The sequence below is a fragment of the Polypterus senegalus genome, chromosome 4 (assembly GCF_016835505.1).
Source record: "Polypterus senegalus isolate Bchr_013 chromosome 4, ASM1683550v1, whole genome shotgun sequence".
Lineage (NCBI taxonomy): Eukaryota > Metazoa > Chordata > Cladistia > Polypteriformes > Polypteridae > Polypterus > Polypterus senegalus.
In genome coordinates, this window is record NC_053157.1 from 212,323,571 (window position 1) to 212,346,227 (window position 22,657).

The following is a 22,657-nucleotide window of genomic DNA, read 5'->3' on the forward strand; positions in this document are numbered from 1 at the left end:
GAGCAAAATCTTTTGGGATATTTAAAATCTAAGTTTATTTTTTTATATAAAATTACATAAGAGTAAAGAAATTTGAATGTTTGTTCTTTTAATGTTTACTTTATTTCTAACTTGTATAATTTAGACAGGATATATTTTTATGGAGAGCAAAATATTATAAGTTGTTTAAGGTTTGAGTTGATTTATTCAGGAATAATATTCCTGTCTGTTTTACCATTCCTACCAAAGATATTTCTGTCGACTAAATAAAAATTCCTTCTATTTAAAATTTAAATAGAACTTGAACAAATCGATAGTTCATAATATCCACGCAGACTTGCACGTAAGAGCGAGTTATCCGTTTTAACAAACAGCGTATTGCACTGATCTGAAATAGCTGTGTGTGTATATATGTAGATATGTATGTATATGTATATATATGTTTATATATGTGTGTGTGTATGTATATATATATATGTATTTGTGTGTATATATGTGTGTGTATGTATGTTTGTGTGTGTGTAAATATATATATATATATATATATATATATATATATGACAGCAACACTCATCACTCACAACAGTGACAAAACAATTACATTGACAATCATGTTACGTTATTTTCAAAATGTTTCCTTTTCTTTTTCATTGCTTCTTTAACACACTACTTCTCCGCTGCGAAGCGCGGGTATTTTGCTAGTTGTAAATAAACGTGGAGGATGAGTGAAACAGTGTCCGCCTGTGTGTGTCCGGGCCGCTTGGTTTCACAATAACAAAATGTGGAAAAAGTGATGCGCTGTGAATACTTTTTGGGTGCACTGTATATTCCATGCACCGTGAAACTGTAGACAAAAATGAAACTCAAAATCTTATATCTTTAGGATTGTGATCATCAAGGAAATCATTATAATTGGCAAAATATGCATCCTCTTACCAGAACAAACACAACACATGTCTGTTGGCTCAGAAAATGTCTACATGTAACAGGAAAAAAGTCCAGTGATATCAAATGACCTGCAGATCTACGCAGAATTACTACAGGAAATAAACCTCTTTTTTTGGTGTCAATGGAACACATTTTACAGGAAGCAAAATGCTATTTGTTTTGTTAATTTTTTTGTGAAGTGAATATGCGAATATTATCTCATCTCACCTTATCTGATTTTTTGAAAACTCTTTTCCTGGTAAGAGTTGCAGTGGCAGTAGGCCAAGCAGGTCATCCCACACTTCCCTGTCCACTGCTACAGATTCCAATTCTTCCTGCAGAATTCCCAGGTGTTCCCCAACCAGCTAAAAGACAATCCCTCCAGAGTGTCTTGAGTCTGATGTAGGGTCTCTGCCCAGTGAGATGTACACAGAGCTGCTCTAGGGTGAGCCACCTGTTGGGCATCCTTACAACCTGCCCAAACTACCTCAACTGTCTGTTTCAATTGCAAAGGAGTAGCAACTAAATAGCTTATTTACAAGCAGTATATTAGTTACACTTTTTACTACTGTTGCTTTGTATCATTGGTTGTAATTTATTTATGTATTATATCTATTTCAAACAAATGCAAGTTCCATCTTCTCCTACTATTAGACCGCGACCAGTTGGATATCCAGTAAGAGTAAGAATAATCGCCAAGAGTGGCCAACACTTTGTTTGGCCACATGGAATGTCTGTACCCTTCTCCACAACACAGATAGTCATGAGCGAAGAACAGCAATAACTGCCAGAGAGCTATCTCGATACAATGTCGATATTGCTGCACTCAGCGAAACACGTATTTCTGGTTACTCACAGTTCACAGAAGCTGGTGGTGGATATATCTTTTACTGTATTGGACAACCAGAAGGGATACCTACTGTAGACAGGGTGGAGTTGGTTTTGCTATTAAACAGTCAGAAGTAAAACTTGCAAATCTCGAATTGGCCAACACTCCCACAAAACTACACCCCGATGACGAGATCCGTTGTATCGATGGCTCAGTCCATGATATCTATTTTAAATTATCACCATCTATTCACCTATTATTCATTTATTTATCTATTTACAGTACCTATTTATAGGTGTTAGCCTGGCATGCACTTGTTCTGTGTTTATGTATATGTTGCACAACGGGCCTGAGGAACATCTGCTCTGAGGCTCTCCTGAATCACTGAGTTTCTCATCCTATCACATCCTATCAGTGTCAGCCCAGCAACCCTGCGAAGAAACCTCATTTTTGGATTTTGTATTCGCAATCTAATTTTTTTTCTGTTCATTGCCCACAGCTCACGATCATAGATGAGGACAGGGTTGTAGATCAACCAGTAAACCAAGAGATTTGTCTATAGTCTCACCTCTCGCTTTACCAGTACCAGTACAGTGCTCACAGAACAGCTGCTGCACTCCAATCCTGTTGTTGATCTCATGTTCCCTTTATCAATCATTCATGAGCAAGTTCCCAAAATACTCCCCCAGTCCCAAGTCTTCCACTAAATTCAGATGTTCCCCTCTCATGTGAAGTGAGCAGCCCCATTTTTTCCAATAGAGAACCATGACCTCAGACTTGAAGGTGCTGCTTCATGCTCGGTAGCGGATAACTCGGGTGCATGCCAAAACTCACATTCAGATGAGGCAAAGAGGATAGGCTCATCTGCATAAAACAATGATTTTACCCTTAGTCTGTCCAACTGGACACCACCACATAATTTTGCGGTTTCACACCTTCTGTTTTAAAATGTTATCAATGACATGGATACTTAACTACAAGAGAACCTGTAGGTTTTACAGATGAAAAGGGTTGTTCATTTTGAATGCAATAGCGAAGAAATGGGTATCTACTTTTCATTTCAGTACTGAGCCTGAAAGATGATCAACAAGTGTGGAAGGAGTACTAGAGAGAGCTGAAATAAAAAAGCTGAGAAAGCAGGGCATATAAAAAGACTGGAACTGTATCATTTTGTGTTTCATTTTATAAACAATCCACTACTAAATAAGGTTCTGTGTGTAAAATATTAATCAGAAGCTGTCACCAGGTAAACTGCATAGCCATCATGTGGGCATTCTTTGTTCTCATTGCTTCGACTTAGTGTACATGCCTTGTGGCTACAAGAGAGCAAGTGATGCACACAAGATAATAAGTTGTTGAAACTAGATATATTTTCTTCCTCTGGCTCCTTCTGGCTCAATAAACAAGTAACAATGAATTTCCATGTACAGCCAATTTTGCCTCACCTTTGAAAAATGAATCTAAGAGGAAAAGTAGTTAGAAGGTTGCATAAGGTAATAGAATACGGCCCCATCTTTAACATTTGTTTCTTATATAATAATATATTGAAAAATGCATTGGGCATTTGCTAGATTTAGATACCACAGAATTTAGAAACCTACTTAATCCAGTTCTTGGTTGAAGAGGGTGAATTTGGATCCAATCCTGAACAGCATAGTAGTTCATCACAGGGCCTACTCAAGTTCAACTTTCAATTTATTGTCATGTGTACATAGTGTTCTAATATTCTTACTAGTGTGACTCCAACAGACTAGTGACCACAAAAGTAGACTTTTCAAAAACAGTGGGTGGGGGCAAAAAATCATAGGCTATAGCATCCATCCATCCATTATCCAACCCGCTATATCCTAACTACAGGGTCACGGGGGTCTGCTGGAGCCAATCTTAGCCAACACAGGGAGCAAGGCAGGAAACAAACCCAGGGCAGGCTAAGTCACCCCATTTACTGCCAATGTCCAGAAAAGTGAACAAAAATGAGCACATGCTGGCACAACAAAAAACATGTGGAAAAATCTGCCTCTTAAGCCTGAGCAGCTTCTTTAAACTCTGTGCACTATCAAGCAAGTCTGGGTCTTTGTCTGGGAGCTCGCTCAAGTGGGTCGCAGTTCATCTGACTGAGAAACCATCTTCTGGGAGACCTTGGATTTATAAAATCTTGACCGGAAAGACCGAGCCCTAATTGCGTGGGAGGGTGGCTGGTGTGTCCTTATTGGTGAAAGTGAAAACCCTCTTGGGGTTATTACATACCTTATCCAAGCCTGGAAGATGATTCTCAGACACCCATGTGTGACAGATGCTCTTTAAAAGAAGCCTGGTCTTTGATTATGACAGTGGAAGTTTCAAACATTTGGTAAAATGCATCGTATGGTACTTTATTGTTGCGTTTTCAGTTTTAGAAAATTAATGTTCTCAACAAGAACGATGTAAATTCTTTGCTTGGAAATACAACAGCAACAATAATAATAATAATAATAACTCTCCAACCAGCGCAGCATGATAAAAGTAAATGATCAGCAGCACAACAGGACTACATCTGTAGGGTTGAATGCACCCTTAATAATTGATTTAATTCAAAGTATAAGTAAATCCCAAATCAGCTTAAAGTTTGTCAAATTTTATCCTGAGTTGTTCACCATGATTGATGACATTTTTCACATTTGAAAATTTTTTCCATAGTCAGTTTCTTGTTGCAGAAGATCCAGTTACTTGCATTGAGTGGATGTTAATATCGTGCTCTTTGCATATCTTCAGTTGGATAAAATAAACAGGAATCATGGGTAAATGTTTAAAGATAATTATTATACATTAACTTCATTGAAAAGTTAATTGGGAAAGATAGTTTATTTCTTAAATAAAATGTATTTGTTCATAGTTTATGGAGCTGCTTTAGTAAGACAATGTTTTTTCAGTCACCATCACCATGGCCGTTTAACTATGGAGTAACCCGTTTAAAACTACTTACACTGCGGCTCATTTCCAATTTTTCTACTCATATGTAACACAGAACTAATCAGAAAAAAACCAAACAAAAAAAAAACATGGAATCTCAACTTTTTAGGTTTGATTTAGGCCACTGTTTTATGTGGCAATAAATTGGGTACAGAGACATGTGACTTGAATCTGAACTGTGCTTGAATGCTTGAAGTGGAATTGTCTGGAAATTTACACATTCCAAATGAATGCCTCAAAATGTAATTTACTTGGGGAAACATGATGCAGTCCAGCATTGAAACATTGCACAAGTACTAACTGATTTGACAGAGTGAAGTGCTGTGCAGCTTTCACAGGGCCAGAAACTCCAAATGCTATGTATGGCATATTCTGTGGGCTGGTTGACATGGTATTCAAACTGGAATTTGTACAATGTACTTGGAATTTTATGTATGCCAGCATCAGTGAATCTATCTGGAGGTAATGACAAAAGTGGGGCGGCACGGTAGTGCAGTGGTCGCGCTGCCCAGGTCCTCCCTGCGTGGAGTTTGCATGTTCTCCCCATGTCTGCATTGGTTTCCTCTGGGTACTCCAGTTTCCTCCCACAGTCCAAAGACATGCAGGTTAGGTGCATTGGCGATTCTAATTTGTCCCTAGTGTATGCTTGATGTGTGTGTGTGTGTGTGTGTGTGTGCCCTGTGGTGGGCTGGCGCACTGCCCGGGGTATGTTTCCTGCCTTGCGCCCTGTGTTGGCTGGGATTAGCTCCAGCAGACCCCCGTGACCCTGTAGTTAGGATATAGCGGGTTGGATAATGGATCGATGGATGTTAAAAGTCTGCTCTAACACTCATCTCCGTGAATTTCGTAATCCACTTATTCACTCTCGTGAAACTCTGTGACCCATGTTAGATGTAACTTTTTTTTATAGAAATACAGGTGTGAAAATACAAAATGAAAATGAGACATTAGATGAAACTTTCTTTTAATAGAAATACAGGTACTCTCTCGCTGAGAATGCCAGTGGCCGAAAATTTTGCAACAGATTCTCTCTCTCTTTGAGACAACCTATTGCAGGGTTCCCAAGACTTGGCATGGAAATTGTAGGAATGGCATTAAGTATTTTGTGCATCGCATTGTTACCTTTGGTGGCCATTTTCGATTGAAAAAACATTTGTTATACTGAGACTTACATTTCGTTAAAATGAGATCCATCTAACATGATGTTCTAGGAACGTTTGTCTGGTCCCACAAAAAGTATTTGCTATTCTACAAATGTTGTTACTCCGGCATTTGCTATAACCTGATTTAACTTATAATCTTTAGTTATATATGTCTTTCAGTGAACTTTGCACATAAAAGGCAATGTTAGCCAATGTGTAACCATCTATATATTTGTACAATATCCTTTGTTTCCTGCTCTTTTTCTGGTCAGTTTGCATGTAAGTCACACACTTTTATAGGTTTTCTCCAAAATTAAAATCTGGAGCAATCAGGTTGGGACAGAGGAAGGACTTTCAGGTCAAGACAGGAAATTAACTGTAGAACTGACTTTTGAAAAGAAGAGTAGGAGCAAGTCACAAGGCAGCAGCAGCTGGGTACAGAGTGTGATTTTCTGTCTTAGATGTCCTGTCAAAACCATCTTTATCATCACTTCATCCAGATCTCTGCTTCACAATTCAGGAAGAAAAAAAGTAAAGCCTGGCCAGGCTAAAGAACTGGAGACACCAGAACCGGATCAAACTCAGATTTATTCATTTATGCAGCTATCATCCTCTGTTATATTTTTGAGGCAATTATTTCACTTAGAACAGTCAAAACATTTAATTGTACTTGTGTATACAGTATATCCATATTGGAACTTTCATTGTGTATATATTATTGTGTAGATAATGGATTGATATGTTGTGGGAGGAATGCTGCAGAATTTAATCTTCACCTTATTTAACCTTTGAATCTGCAGTGTGTGGGTAAAAGTTAGTCATGGCACTTGAAATCAAAAAGTACTTGATTTAAAATGTCAGATTGTTAGATGGGGCGGCACGGTGGCGCAGTGGTAGCGCTGCTGCCTCACAGTTAGGAGACCCGGGTTCGCTTCCCGGGTCCTCCCTGCGTGGAGTTTGCATGTTCTCCCCGTGTCTGCGTGGGTTTCCTCCGGGCACTCCGGTTTCCTCCCACAATCCAAAGACATGCAAGTTAGGTGGATTGGAGATTCTAAATTGGCCCGTTTGTGTGTGTCCTGCGGTGGGTTGGCACCCTGCCCAGGATTGGTTCCTGCCTTGTGCCCTGTGTTGGCTGGGATTGGCTCCAGCAGACCCCCGTGACCCTGTATTCGGGTTCAGCGGGTTAGAAAATGGATGGATGGATGGAGATTGTTAGATGATTTGACATGCTGATTATTTGATTCAATTTTATTTTCATAGACCATTTGATGATGATATCCAGCATTTGTCATCATTGACACCAATTCTATCAGAAACTTTTTCCATGTTCTTCATGAAAACATGAGATTAAACAATGTTCTCAGCCATCATTGCAAACTACATGGGGCTAAAAACATATAAAATATTACTGTTGGATGGAGTATTCCTTTTATGTATCATAGCAGCAGTACTTTACACTGGGCCAATTTAGAGATGTGAGCTACTTTGTTTATTCAAGGGTAGCTATGAACCAGAGTTTAAATTACAACCCAGACACAGTCTCTGAAAACCCTACACATTCTCCGTGGGTGGATGTGAATTTATCCGGGAGCTCTGGCTTCCTTGCACAGTAGTGTTGGGTTCACTGGCCTAGTGTGCAAGAATTGTATCCTGCATTCTTTCCAATGGTAAGTAGATAGGCTTCTGTGCTCCCAAGCATGTTCAGAAAATGAGTGTTTGTTAATTCTTAAAATACATTAAATAAACTTCAGTAACATGAAATAACCTCAGTGATGTTAATCAACTATTCTCTGGAAGCATGATGAGAGAATGGAAGTACTTGACTTTCATGATCATCATGCAAATGCATACTGCTGTGTATTCCTAATCTAATCTAAAATTGTCACCTTGGTGTCCGCCTTGAGACTTGACAGCAGAGCCTAAATGGAAAGGCTAGATTTATTTGGAAATTAATAATGTCAGTTTCAGAATATCACATCTGATGGAACATCTTTAAAATATACAATGAAAAAAAAAAGATTTATTCTGTTTTGTTTTGTTTTTTTACTTTTAAAATTCTACAAGATGTCATCACATTTTCTATACAGTAATGTACAATCCTTTTCATTTTAAAGCTGAATCTATCATTCCTTGTCTATCCTCTTGCTGGCTGCTATGACAATGTGCATTCCTTACTTTTGGAACTCTGAGAAATAGACATTTATATGTTTACTGACAATAACGTATTTAGTCAAGTTTATGTTTTGCATAAGCTATTAAATTCAACAGAATTAAAAGTGTTTTGCACCTGATTTCCTTTTGTATTCAATGTCTGGTGCATTACATTGCAGTGTCCAACAGTAGTCAGCAAGCATTGGTGGATTCCAATTGCCCTGGTATCGTTTCTCCATCGTAGCAATGTCTTGGTGAAACCTTTCACCGTGTTCTTCACTGACAGCACCGAGATTTGCGGGGAAGAAGTCCAAGTGTTAGTGGAGGAAATTAATCTTGATTGACATGTTGCACTTCATTGTCTTGTATGCTTTGAGAAGTTTGTCTACCAGCTGAATGTAGTTGGAGACTCTGTAATTGGCCAGAAAACTGTCAACAACATTTTTGAAGGCTTTCCATGCAATTTTTTCCGGTCCAACTAACAGATCTTCAAACTGCTTGTCACTCATAACACGTCTGATCTGGGGGCCAACAAAAATACCCTTTGATCCTGGCGTCAGTTATTCTTGGGAACATCTGTCTTAAATAACGAAAAACTTTACCTTCCTTGTTCAGTGCTTTCATGAAATTCTTCATGAGTCCAAGTTTTATGTGAAGAGGAGGCAAAAAAGTCTTTGCCGGGTCGACAAGCGATTCATGTGCCACATTTTTCTGTCCTGGAACTAACTTTTTACAGAGTGGCCAGTTTTCTCGACAATAATGCGACTCTTTGGCATTGCTGTCCCATTCACAGATGAAACAACAGTACTTTGTATAGCCAAGCTGCAGCCCTAGTAACAGAGCAATGACTTTAAGATCTCCCTAGATATTTCAGTTGTACCTGCTGTACTGGACGTGCTTCAGCAACAGTTCCATATTCTCATACGTTTCTTTCATGTGTGCTGCATAGCCAACAAGTACTGAAGGATAAACGTTGCCATTGTGTAGCTGAACAGCTATCAGGCTTAACATTGACGAATCAATGAAGAGACGCCACTTTTCCGGGTTGTGATCATAACCCAAGGCCGAGAACAATCCTTCAGTGTCACAACAGAAACAGAGACTGTCGACTTATGCAAAACATTTGGTTATATCATGATGTCAGCCTCGAAACACAGAAATGTTCGTATCTGGTGACAGCAAACACCATTCCTGCAATCTCGAACCCAGGTGCTCTGTTTTTTCTTTTGACAGACTCAAATCTCTGACCAAATCGTTCAATTCGGACTGTGTTATCAGATGTGGATTGCCTGATGAGCACGGTTCAAAATCTGGGTCAGTGTCACTGACAATACCCTGCATTGCAGTTTCTTCATCTGGTTCATCTAAGGTCCAGTCCTCTGGTGGTTTCAGAATTGGAAGACCGTCGTCATGTGGCACAGGTCTCATTGCTGAAGGCAGATTAGGATATTCAATTGACTTCTCATTTTTGGCAGAGAAACCAGACACATTAGTCAAACAGAAGTAACAGTCCGTCACATGGTCTTTCTGTTCTCGCCATATCATTGGAACAGCAAATGGCATCGCCTTTCAAGTGCCTGATCCAGGCTCTCAGACTGATAGCACATGCAGCACAGTAAATGTGAGGTGCCCATTCCTTGTCTTGATCACCAAATTTGCAGCCGAAATACAGATGATAAGCTTTCTTCACAAGAGCAGTCATTCAACGTCTTTAAGCCACAAGTGTATATTCACCACAGACATTGCAGAATGTATCGCAGCTGTTACGACATTGACAAGACATATCACCAAAACGTCAATAGCATCAAGCTTACTTATTGTTATATTGCTACAGATACTATACTTTGCTATACTGATACTATAAATACACACTGACTATCTATATTAACCAAATGAGCAGGATCAGTGTATGCAAGCCACCTTTATAGCATGCTGAGACAGTGTCAAGCTTGTTCAGACAAATATAAGAAAAAATCATGACAAAACTGAAGATGTCTCTGAAACGGTACATGATGGGTAAATTTTGATGTGATATTTGTGATCAGCACCCAAAAATCTATAAGAAATACCCAACAGTGTCCAAGAAGCAAAAACTTTGTTGTGCAGTGTTACCTTGAGATCTGTAAAGAGCACAATTTTCTCTCTTTAAGACAACAGTGGCTCTGTAAAATGCCTGTGTCCCTACTTTAACTAAAAGACTCTTCTCGTTGAGGGCGCATTTCACCAGGCTATTCTTATAAAGCACATTCATATCATTTGTGCTGTTGAACATTTATTGTGCACCTAGCTCATCAATGAAAATAATTAGGTGGAAGAAAAATCAATCAGTGTATTAAGAGAAAAAAATACATCCATCTGACTTAGAAAGAATATATTAAATGGATGACTGGCTGGGATAAAATTAGCAATGCAATGTTATTGGCATCTAAAGTTTTACCCATTTGAAGATTGATTTGCAGATGTAATTTTTCATATTAATATGAGTTAAAATTAGTTTTCTTATATAAAATGACTTATTTGAATTTTACCTTTCCAGATACACTACCATACAAAAGTTTTCCGGTCACCCAAAAATGTTCATGTTTTTGATAGAAATTGATATATTTTACTATCAAGATACCGATAAATTGAATAAAAATACGGCCAAGACATTACTTGTGTGTATAATGGCTATTACTTTTTGAAATTACAGATTTTTAGTTTATTATTCATGTTTGATTGTAAAGCTCCATTTTTAGCATCCATTCCGTCAGTGTCCTAATGGTTAACTCTCTTAGCTTATTCTTAACCAGTCATGTTTAAATGCTAATTGTTTATTAGAGAAACCTTTCTAATTTTATTACCATCGGTGAAACCTGTTATTCTGTACACTTGGGTTACAAGGTACTGGTATTCCTAAAATTCAGTCCTGGCTTCAAAACTATCCATAATAAAATAGCCCTCTCAAGAAACGTCCCTCTATTGCTTTTTATTTTTAGTAGAATGAAGGTTTTTCATGTGACAGATTGCCAAGAAACTGAAGATTTCATACAAATGTGTCTGTTACTAGCTTGAGAGAAGAGGGCTAACAGGATCTAAAAAGAACAGAAAAAGATGGGGAAGGCACAGAGGGGCAACTGCGTAAGAGAAATAGGACATCAGACTCTTGTAGTTTAAGAAAGAAACACCTTAAAGGTCCTCAGCTGTCTTCTTCACTAAATACAAGCCCAACACCGGTGTACTCTGCAATAGAGAACAGATTCAAAATGGAGTCAAAAACATGAGTATTTCTGGGCGACCCCAAATCTTTGAGTGGTTGTGTTATACATTGCATATGGCACAGTGGCACTGTGATTATCATTCAGAGAATTATAAAAATAATGAATAAAACAGTTACCAAACAATTCACACATGTATTCTCAAACCCATTAAATCCAGTCTGGGGTTTTGGGGGTATCTGGAGTGGCAGCTGACAACATTAGTCACAATACACAGTACAGGAGCATTGCCCACTTAGACATCAACATCCAGAAAAGGCAACTTTGGAATCGCCATTCAGCTTTAAATGTACGTCTTTGGAGATTCAGGGAATTACGAAAGAATTCCCAGAAGGAAACTGACTTATTCATGAGAAGACTGTGCAAACACAGGCATTGAGCAGGTGTGGAGATCAAACCCAGGTCTGTAAGGCAGCAACATCTGGCAACTCCTAGGAAGTGCTTTTCCAGTTACTGTATATGAATTTCATCATTTTTGATGTTAACAATCATACAAGGGGGGACCCAAGAATAACCGGAAATATTTTTAAAATGTGTTTAATTTAATTTCCTGTACAAACTACAATTAGTCTCCTTCAAAGTACTTATCTTGTTTGTTCCATTGCTCGAAACATTTTTTAAATTCGTCTGAAGTAATGCCCATTAATGCTCTGGTTGTTTCTTGTTTTACCTCTTCGACGTCAGCAAAACGCCTTATTTTCAAGTCTTTTTTCATCCGAGGGAACAAAAAGAAATCACACGGAGCTAAATCCGGTGAGTAGGGTGGGTGGTTCAGGGTTGTCATACCGTTTCAATAACAATAGCTTCTGCAACACTTTTTTCAAGAGGTAAACAAAATTTCACTGCTGCGCGTTGCTCACGATAATCGGCCATCATAAAAAACGACGCTTGCACAAAACTACTTTAACAAAATTCACTGAACCCAAGCACAACCTTCCAGACTGATGGCACTTGGCAGACTGACTTGTGAGGAGTGTAACTACTGTAGATTGCCCTAGCGGCCCAACCACGTACTACAAGTACCAACCTAACAACAACAAAATTCCGGTTATTTTTGGGTCCCCCCTCGTATATAAATTTAAATTAAAGATATTATGGCTGTCATCTTGGCACTTATAAATAAAGTATCCTAGAATTTGAGAGATGCGGGCAACTGCATAAGAGAAATAGGACATCAGAATCTGTAGGTTATGAAACAAAAACTTTGTAGGTCCTCAGTTGACTTGTTCCCTAAATACACACCAAAGACCAGTGTTTGCATGGGTATTTTCCAAATACTATGAACTCATCCCAAAAATATTCTGTTTAGATTATTGAGGCCTTTTAACTTGCTCTGTATGAGTAAATGTGGCTTGTGATAAATTGGTGTTCCATCAACTTCTAGTGGCACGCATTCCAAAGAAATGCAGATGCTCTGCTACAGAGCTGAAAATTGGTCAGCAATATTTGGGTAAAGTGGGCTGGGAGATGAATTATAACCCAAAATACTTTGTAAGCAGAAGGACAAATGTGTATGTATCAAAGTCAAACCAAAATCAAAAATTAAAGCTCAGAGTTATTTTTGTTTTCTAGACAAGAGTTTAGTAAAGAGACTTCTAACACTAATCACTTGCAAAAAGCTTTTAAAATGTATCCACAAACGTGGACAATGAGAAATATGCAGTGCTGGTTTAGGGAATACTCTATCCAAAAATGATACTCATTTATCTCTTCCCACGTACTGTTTGTAATGATGGCTAAGAAAAGGTTTTAATTCAAATGTTTAATAGAGAACAATAATAACAAAATTTAATTTACATTTGGCTTTAATGTTGGGCAGCACTGGGTAAAACTAAACAACAGAAAGTATTCAAAATGTACGTTTCACATGTCAGTAATCCAGACATATGCCCACAACATTCAAATCACATATATTTTTGCTGAAATATTGTTAAATAAAATTTTCCAGAAAAGAAAAGTAGTTAATTAAAGTAATGTGCATTTAAGCTAATTTGAGCCTTTGATTTGAATTTTTCTTGGACATCACTGCAAACAGCACAGGTAAGTAACAGATAAAAAAATAATAATACATTTTTTGGTATTCCTTTAAATACCGTTGTGCCAATGATGTCCCACAGTAAAACTTCCTGGCACAAATTGGTGCATTGTGGCAACTGACAACCAAAATGGTGGAGCCCGATAAAAGAAACAAAATGGCATCTTTCAAAAATATAACAGTGAAGGTAAATAACAAGTCTTACATAAAAAAAAAGATAGAAAATAAAAGCTAAACTACATTCTTCATCTTTCAAAACCCAAGTTAAAAAATAACAAGTCCCAAATAAAAATTTGTAAAACTAAGAAAAATGCAAAAACACACAAGTATTCATAACAGTTGGTGCAGCAGCTCAGCTCTTAACAAAAGATAAGAAGCCACTAATTTCCAGGCCAGGATAATGACTTCCGATTTTCTTATTCCAGCCACATTACACTAAGTTGCATTCCAGTGTGTCCATCAGAGATCACAGTCGAAAGAAGCCAGTAGGACAACATCATCTACAGCAGTGGTCACCAACCCATCGATCATGATCAACTGATAGATCTTTGAGAGTTTCCCATGTAGCTCCCAACAGAAACAGAAAAATCAATATACAAGTGCATTAAATCTGATTAATGTTCAGTTTTGCAAGTGCCTCTCTCTATCGCTCTCACTCTCTCAATCCAGTTATATTTTTTCCTGTATAATAATAATAATAATAATACATTTTATTTATACAAGGTGCCTTTCAGAGAACTCATGGACACCAAACAAACAAACAATAAATAAATAAATAAATAAATAAATAAATAAATAAATAAATAAATAAATAAAAGACACAATTATAAACAACTTAAAACATCAGAAAATCTAAAAATTAAAACCAAACAAAACCACTATAATTAGGAGGAAGAAGAAAAAGCCATTTTAAACAAATGTGTTTTAAGTTTACATTTGAAAGATGAATATGATTTGATATTTCGAGATCCGCAGGTAATGAGTTCCAGTGCTTGGGAGCAGAACGGCTGAAAGCTCTGCTCCCCATGGTGGTTAGACGGGGGAGGAACGGTCAGATGGGTGGAGGAAGAGGATCTAAGGTTACGGGATGGAATGGCAACATGTAGAAGGTCAGACAGATATGGAGGTGCGAGGTTATGGATGGCCTTAAAAGTTAGTAGCAGAATCTTAAAATCAATACGAAACTTGATGGAGCCAATGAAGCTGCTGCAAGACCGGAGTAATATGGTGAAAAGATGGGATTCCAGTGATGATACGTGCTGCAGAATTCTGGACTAACTGAAGCTTGTGAAGAGATTTATTAGGGAGACCAAAGAGGAGTGAATTGCAGTAGTCCAGCCGAGAAGTGACAAGACTATGAACAAGAATGGCAGTAGTATGAGGAGTGAGGGAGGGACGAATGAGATTAATATTACGTAAGTGGAAGTAAGCAGACCGGGTGATGTTATTAATGTGACATTGGAAAGATAGAGTACTGTCGAGGATGACACCCAGACTCTTGACCTGAGATGATGGGGAAACAACAGAGTTATCAATAATAAAAGAAAGATTATTGGTTTTGGATAATGATGATTTTGAACCAATGAGGAGAACCTCAGTTTTATCACTGTTTAATTTAAGAAAATTTGAAGAGAACCAGGATTTAATTTCAGAAATGCAGTCAATAAGTGAGGGTGGTGGAAAAGAGGAGGTGGGTTTACCAGCAAGGTAGAGCTGGGTGTCATCAGCATAACAGTGAAAATTAATGTTATATTTGCGAAAAATATTGCCAAGGGAAGAAGGTAAATAATAAAAGAAGAGGCCCCAGGACAGAGCCTTGGGGCACACCAGAAGTAACAGCGGTGGGTTGGGATGTGAAAGTTTTAAGCTGTATGAACTGAGTGCGGCCTGAAAGGTAAGATCTAAACCAATCAAGTGGAGTGTGAGTAATGCCAATCAAAGATAATCTATTAAGGAGAGTGGTATGACAAATAGTATCAAAGGCCACTCAGATCAAGAAGGATGAGAATAGTGATTAGACCAGAATCAGCAGCCATAAGGAGGTCATTAGTAATTTTAACAAGTGCTGTTTCTGTACTATGAAGGGGGCGAAAACCAGACTGGAACTTCTCATATAGATTATTGTGAGACAAGTGGGTGTGAAGTTGGATAGCTACTATTTTTCAAGAATTTTGGAGATAAAGGGCAAGTTAGAAATGGGGCGAAAATTATTGAAATTAGTAGGATCACAACCAGGTTTTTTTAGTATTGGGGTTATAGCAGCAGTTTTGAAAGATGAGGGAATAATACCAGTAGTAAGAGAAGAGTGAATGATGGCAGAAATAAGAGGGACTAGAGAGGGAGGCAGGCTTTAACCAAAACTGTAGGCAGGGGGTCCAGCTGACAAGTAGATGACTTGGATTTGCAGATGAGATCTGAGATTTCAGAGGAAGTGGGAAGCTGGAAAGAAGAGAAAGAGTGAATAGGTGAGTGTAGTTCAGAAGAAATACAGAAAGGATCTGGACCAAGGTGCTGATGTATCTTTTGGATTTTCTCATTGAAAAAGACATAAGAGAATTACAGAAGGCAGTTGAGTAAAGGTGAGATGGTAAAGAGTCTGGAGGTTGTGTAACATTATTAAGTAAAGAAAACAAAGACTTGGTGTTACCTGTATTACTAGTAATTAACTGAGTGTAATAATTAGATTTGGTTTGAGCTATACAATCCTTGTAATAGAGTAGATGATTTTTATACATCTCTTTGTGGACAAAGAGTCTGTTTTTAAACAACCTTTCAAGTTGCCTGCCTTTAGCTTTCAGAAGTCGAAGTTCAGGCATAAACCAGGGGGCAGAAAAGGAAAAGGAAACAGATCTGGTTTTTAGCGGACCAGAGAATTAAGAATACCATTAAGACAAGTGTCATAATATGAGACCAGTTCTATGGGAGAGGATAAATTATAAAAGTCCATTTGCAATCAATTCTAGAAGACAGCAAATTCAAGTTGATATTCTTAATGTTACGAAAGGCTATGAGGCGTGGAAGCTTAGGAACAGAAAAGGTAAGTTTAGCGTTGAATGAGAGGAGAAAGTGGTCGGTTATAGTGAGTTCATCTGCTGTAAGATCAAAAGGAACAACACCAGAGCAGCAAATCAGGTCCAAGATATGTCCTTTACAATGGGTAGGAACATCAGTGTGCTGCTGGTATCCAAAACTCTCCAGGCAAGATAAAAAGTCTCTAGTGAGAGGGATATTGATATTGTCCAGATGTATATTAAAATCCCCCAGCAGAATTATATTTGGAGTAATTACAGATAGATTGGTAAGGAAGGTAGCAAGATCGTTCAAAAAATTGTTGTTAGACTTAGGAGGACGGTAGACAGTTGCAATGATGGTTGGAACTGGCCCAGACACAGTCGATTCAAAAGAGCTAACAGCTGGAGCAGGCAACGGCAGGACTTTCTACTTCTCGCGGTACATTATCGCGACACCTCCTCCACGGCCAGATGCACGGGGTTGACAAGTGTAAACAAACCCCGGGGGGGTGCATTCATTAAGTTGTGAAAAGTCTTGAGGTTGCTGCCAAGTCTCAGTTAAACAGAGAAAGTCAAACTTACGGTCAATGAGGAGATCCTGAATGAGATGTCCCTTGCTCGTAAGTGAGCGGATGTTCAATAGACCAAAGCTGACAATGTTGCTGTCGCATTTGACAGTGGTGTTAGTCGACCGAGCTAAGCTGGCCAACACGCTATGGTCAGCATTCCTATCTGTGTTATGTGGAGGGTGCCGAAAATCAGACCAAAAAGAGTTAATTCCTTTCGAGGCGTCCGTTCGGAATCTCCAGCGGGACCCACGATGGATGTATCTCAGACGAGGGAGCAGTATGACGTCCGGGTCGAAATATAGCACCGACAGCAGAGGCACAGACTGGAGAAGACGCAGTCGAAGCAGCTCAGCAGCTGGGTACTGGAGGAGGCCAGTCGCAGGTTAAATAACGAGCGACAGAAGACTCCAAACAAACAACCAAGCAAATATCCTACCAGTCCACATTGTAGACGATGAGGCCGCAGGCAGCTCAGACGTCCAGAAAATAAACCGGTAAGTTTCAAACGAAACGGAGGTTAGGCTGAAGCTAAATGCATATAGTATATAGTATATAGCATATATAGCCACGCAGAGATGTCAGCAATATGGCAAAAGAAATACCATCAAAATCACTAGTCTAGCAAAATCAATATTCTAATTACTGGCAAGCAGCGGCGACCAGCCCCGCCAGCGTTCACTCAACCGGAGTATAGCAGGTGCTGAATTAAAGTAACCAATTAGATAGTACTGTAAAGTGAAAATATGACACTCACTCGGTAGATAGCATGGCAGAGGTTCCACAAAAGAAGACAAAAATGTATAATTTTCATCCAGAAAGGGAAGAGGATTATCTTTTTACCATGGCAAAAGACAAGTGTGTATGTATGTTGTGCCACCAAAAACAAGTTCTCTCTAAAAGAGGAAATCTGGAGTGGCACCATAATACCAACCACGAGAAATCCAAAGACAAGTACCCATGAAAAGCGTGACCCATGCTCGGAAAGCTGAAATCAGAATTAAAGGCCCAGAAATCACAAAAGCCTGTTGCTCAAAATAAAGTTGCTATTGAAGCATCACTTCAAATAAGTCGCCTTTTGTCTAAACACAAGGAACCTTTTACAGATGTTGATTTATTGAAGGAAGCATTTGACATTACAGCAGAGTTCATTTTCAGCCACTTGAAAAGCAAAGATGACATCAAAACTGCACTCTGTGATGTCTCGCTTGACCCTGCAATCGTGACAAGGAGGGTCACATCACTGTCAGAGGACATGGATCAACAAGTGTTGACAGACTTGACACTCTGTGAATATTTTTCACTATAGTTCAATGAATCCCTGGATGTAATGGACACAGGTCAGTTTTTGTATATTGTCTGAATGCCTACCCAGGATTCTACTACAAAGGAGGACTTCCTCTCTCTTTTGCACTTAAAGGAGAGATGAGAGTTGAGGATGTTTACAATATATTCAAATAATATATCTTTGAAAACAACATTTATATTCCTAAACTGGTGGCAATTACTACTGATATGGCCCCGGAAATACATAATATGCATGCTGGTTTTATAGCACTGTGTTGTAAAGACCCTGATTTACTTAAGAAACATAAGTAAAGTTAGACCTCTTATATAATTGAAAGATGCTGAGAAATTAGTTCACGCGTTTGTTTTCAGTCGACTAGATTACTGTAACGCACTCCTCTCAGGACTACCCAAAAAAGACATAAATCATTTGCAACGAGTGCAGAATGCAGCTGCTAGAATCCTAACCAGGAAAAGAAAATCCGAACACATTTCTCCAGTTTTAATGTCACTACACTGGTTACCTGTGTCATTCAGGATTGACTTTAAAATTCTGCTTATGGTTTATAAAGCCTTAAATAATCTCAGCCCCATCTTATATATCGGAATGTCTGACACCTTATATTCCAAATCGTAACCTCAGATCCTCAAATGAGTGTCTCCTTAGAATTCCAAGAACAAAACTTAAAAGAAGTGGTGAGGCGGCCTTCTGCTGTTATGCACCTAAAATCTGGAATAGCCTGCCAATAGGAATTCGCCAGGCTGATACAGTAGATCAATTTAAAGCACTGCTGAAAACACATTACTTTAACATGGCCTTTCTATAACTTCAATTTAACTTAATCCTGATACTCTATATGTTCAATTCATCATAATAACTATTCATGGTGGCTCTAAAATCCGTACTGACCCCTACTCTCTCTTCTGTTTCTTTTTCCGGTTTCTTTGTGGTGGTGGCCTGCGCCACCTCCACCTACTCCAAGCTTCATGATGCACCAACATTGATGGATGGATTAAAAGGCAGAACTCTACGTGACCATCTTCATCAAGCCCTTCCGTGAGAACCCTAAATCCAAAGAGGACTGTTTCATTTATGTTAGGTAGAATGCCCAGAGGGGACTGGGCGGTCTCATGGTCTGGAATCCCTACAGATTTTATTTTTTCTCCAGCCGTCTGGAGTTTTTTTGTTTTTTCTGTCCCCCGTGGCCATTGAACCTTACTCTTATTCGATGTTAATTAATGTTGATTTATTTTTCTATTCTTTATTATGTAAAGCACTTTGAGCTACTGTTTGTATGAAAATGTGCTATATAAATAAATGTTGTTGTTATTGTTGTTGTTGTTGATTTTTCCAGACTTTGTGAAATATTATTGTGTGATTCATCAACAGGCCTTGACTGGGACATTTCTTGTGTAATGAGACTGGTAGTCACCCTGATAAACTCGATACAAGCAAAAGCGCTTGTGAAGATGCCACTCCTTTCACAACAATGTAGGTGTATATTAGTCCTTATCAGCTTCTTGCAGGGCAGTTTATAGTTCCTCCCAGTGGTGTCCTGATGAGCATAATTAGCTGTGCCCTGTCCATCTTTGGTAATATAAAAAAAAATTTGAGAACGGGCACGCACCTGCATACTTTCTAGTTGTAAATCCCTATAAGCTACACTTTTGTTGAGCTGTAAACAGCATATTTGTCATAATGATAACTTTTTCATTTTAGAAGTTTGTTTTCATCTTTTTTGTGCAGTTTGATAATGTCTTAATGTTATTAATACCACTATTTTATTGGTACTCCTGCAGCTCCATTGTGTTTGCCATCTATTTGCATTAGTGTTTCTTATTTGTGTTGTTTTCTTTTGGCCTTATCCATCTTGTGTATCATCATCTGGTTGCTAGCCTTGTGATCTGTGTTGGTATTTAAGATGGCAGCACACAGAAGTAATTGTCTATGTTTTTGAGCCATAGTGAAAAACCTGTTTGTAAGTTAAGAAGTTTTAGAACAAATTTTTGAAAATCATTTTAGGGTTCATATTTTGACCATTGGTGCTATGGATTATTTTTGCCTTCCTGTTTTTGCCATTTGAGGTTTGTCTTTAATTTCTTCATCATTTTTCCCTTTTTTCCCTCTAACATTGTTCTGGCAGTACACAAACAAAAGTGCTCACAGTGTGGAACATGTTTTTGACTTAATTATTTCAGGAACCTGACAATTTTTTTCAAAAATGGTTTGACTACAATTGCCCACCTTCACCTAATCTCAAGTTTCCCTGCAATTTTGGACAGGAAGGCCCCATGCATTCAGAATTTCCATAATAAAGGAAGAGTTTTTTTTTTTCCAAAATAAAAGTCCTATTATATGGATCGTTGTCTTTCCTACTTCCATTGGGACAGAAATATTAATACTTTAGGAAGTATCAATGTTATGGTTTTACACTCCATGTTTCTCTCAGACAACCTATTTACTAATCTGAAGGTTGAATTTTCAAATTCTTCAGAAAGCCTGTTCTTAACACTAGAATTACCAGAGCCTACGAAAAAACTCGTAATTCCGTCCCACCTTAAACTGCTTCTTAAATCCCTTCACACCTCTCCGCCGCCCTTTGTCTTCTAAATGTGCTGATAAAGAGAAGCCGGCTATTCCATCCCCCCACCAATTTAGAACGTGCACGAACTTCTCTCAGCTCATGCCTTGATTGAGTATCTGGGAGTGAAGTGAGTTTTAGAGTGAAATAATAGATCGTTGTTTGGAACACACGCATTTCATGTCTGTTCCGTTTCTACAGTAATCTGTGTCAACACATTGTTAAAACAGAAACTTTTTTATATTCTAGTAGTAGATGACAAAATGTAGGCATAAACTATATAATGTATGAAGCCTGAAGTCCAAATAGCAAAGAAACATTTTCACAAGAATAACACAATTGCACTTTTATTCAAACATATAACTGCAGAAACAAAAGCCGCCTTAACATGCGACATTGACACCAGTTTACTATAACTGACTCTGTGGTTCAATAGATTCAGCCCCTTGAAATCAAGGGTCACGGGTTCGATCCTCGCCCTCCCTTTTGAGAAGTAAACTGCTCTTAGTCTTACTGTTTTAGAATAAAAAAATACATTTGATTTCAGTCTGTAACAGCCGGTGCAATTTATGATCTTTGTAAAGGTTAGCTTTTTTTTTTTATTCACTTTTCACTCTCTCAGTCGCGTTCAGAATCAATCCATACAACCCCATCTGACACGGCTGTTTTCACTAAAGACGCTATAGCTCTGCAGTGTACCACGATGCATACTAACGCCCCGGTTCTGACACACAAGCGCTGGCGAAGCTGCCTTCTTTCTATCTCACCGTCACTTGCTTTTCTTTTTATTCAGTTTTATTGAGTGTTCCTGCCAGTCCCGCATGTTGCTGTATGCTTTTCTTTTGCACCCAGGACATGCAGAGAAAGAATGGTAAAGACCAGTAACCGCGCTATATGCAATCATCAGACACTCCCCATCTGCCCGTGTCGTTCAAACACAGGAACATATATTGGTGTAAAAGTATAACAAAAGTGCACTTTTATTCAAGTGCACTTTTCCATCGCCTTTTCCTGTAAGAAGCAGTGTACACACTTCTCTCTATGCTGTGGTTTCTATTACACACCTGAAAGAAAGAGACAATACATATGAACATATCCAGCATACAGCAACATGGGACTGGCAGGAACACTCAATAAAACTGAATAAAAAGAAAATCAAGTGCGGTGAGATACGAAGAAGACAGCTTCGCCAGCGTCTGTGTGTCAGAACCGGGGGCGTTAGTATGCATCGTGGTACACTGCAGAGCTATAGCGCGTCTGTATTCTGTTTCTTTTGTACTCCAGGGCACGCAGAGGAGAGAATAGTAAAGAGCAGTAAGTTCGCGCTATATGCAATCATCAGACACTCTCCATCTGCCCGTTGTTTTGTTATACTTTTCAATACTTTTATACTGCTCAAGCGGGCATGCTCAAAAATACACGTGTAATGCCACGAAAAGTGCACGCAGACACTTCATTTCGCAAACAAAACAAGTGCACTTTTATTCAAAACTACCTGTATAACCGAAGAAAAAAGAAAGCAAGATACAGTAGGCGATTGATACGACATCTTGCATGGTGCAATGCTAAGAAGTGCAGATTTTCATTCCGTGCTATATAAAATCATCACATTCAAATATTAACAGTTCCCACACACCCAAGGACCGTCCTTCCTACATTTACGACACGTGTACTTGTTGCCGTGTACACACCTCTCTGTGCTATGGTTTCTATTACACTGAATGAGCACCTGACACTGTACTTTCTTCCCTGGGGGAAGGTCCCGATCAGAGAATTTCCAGTTCCTGCATAAATTCACACCCGATCTGGCGCTGTTAGTTTTCAAATAATATTGCATTAGTGCGATTATATTTTCACATATATTGTCTTTCTTTCAGGTGTGTAATAGAAACCACAGCATAGAGAGAAGTGTGTACACTGCTTCTTACAGGAAAAGGCGATG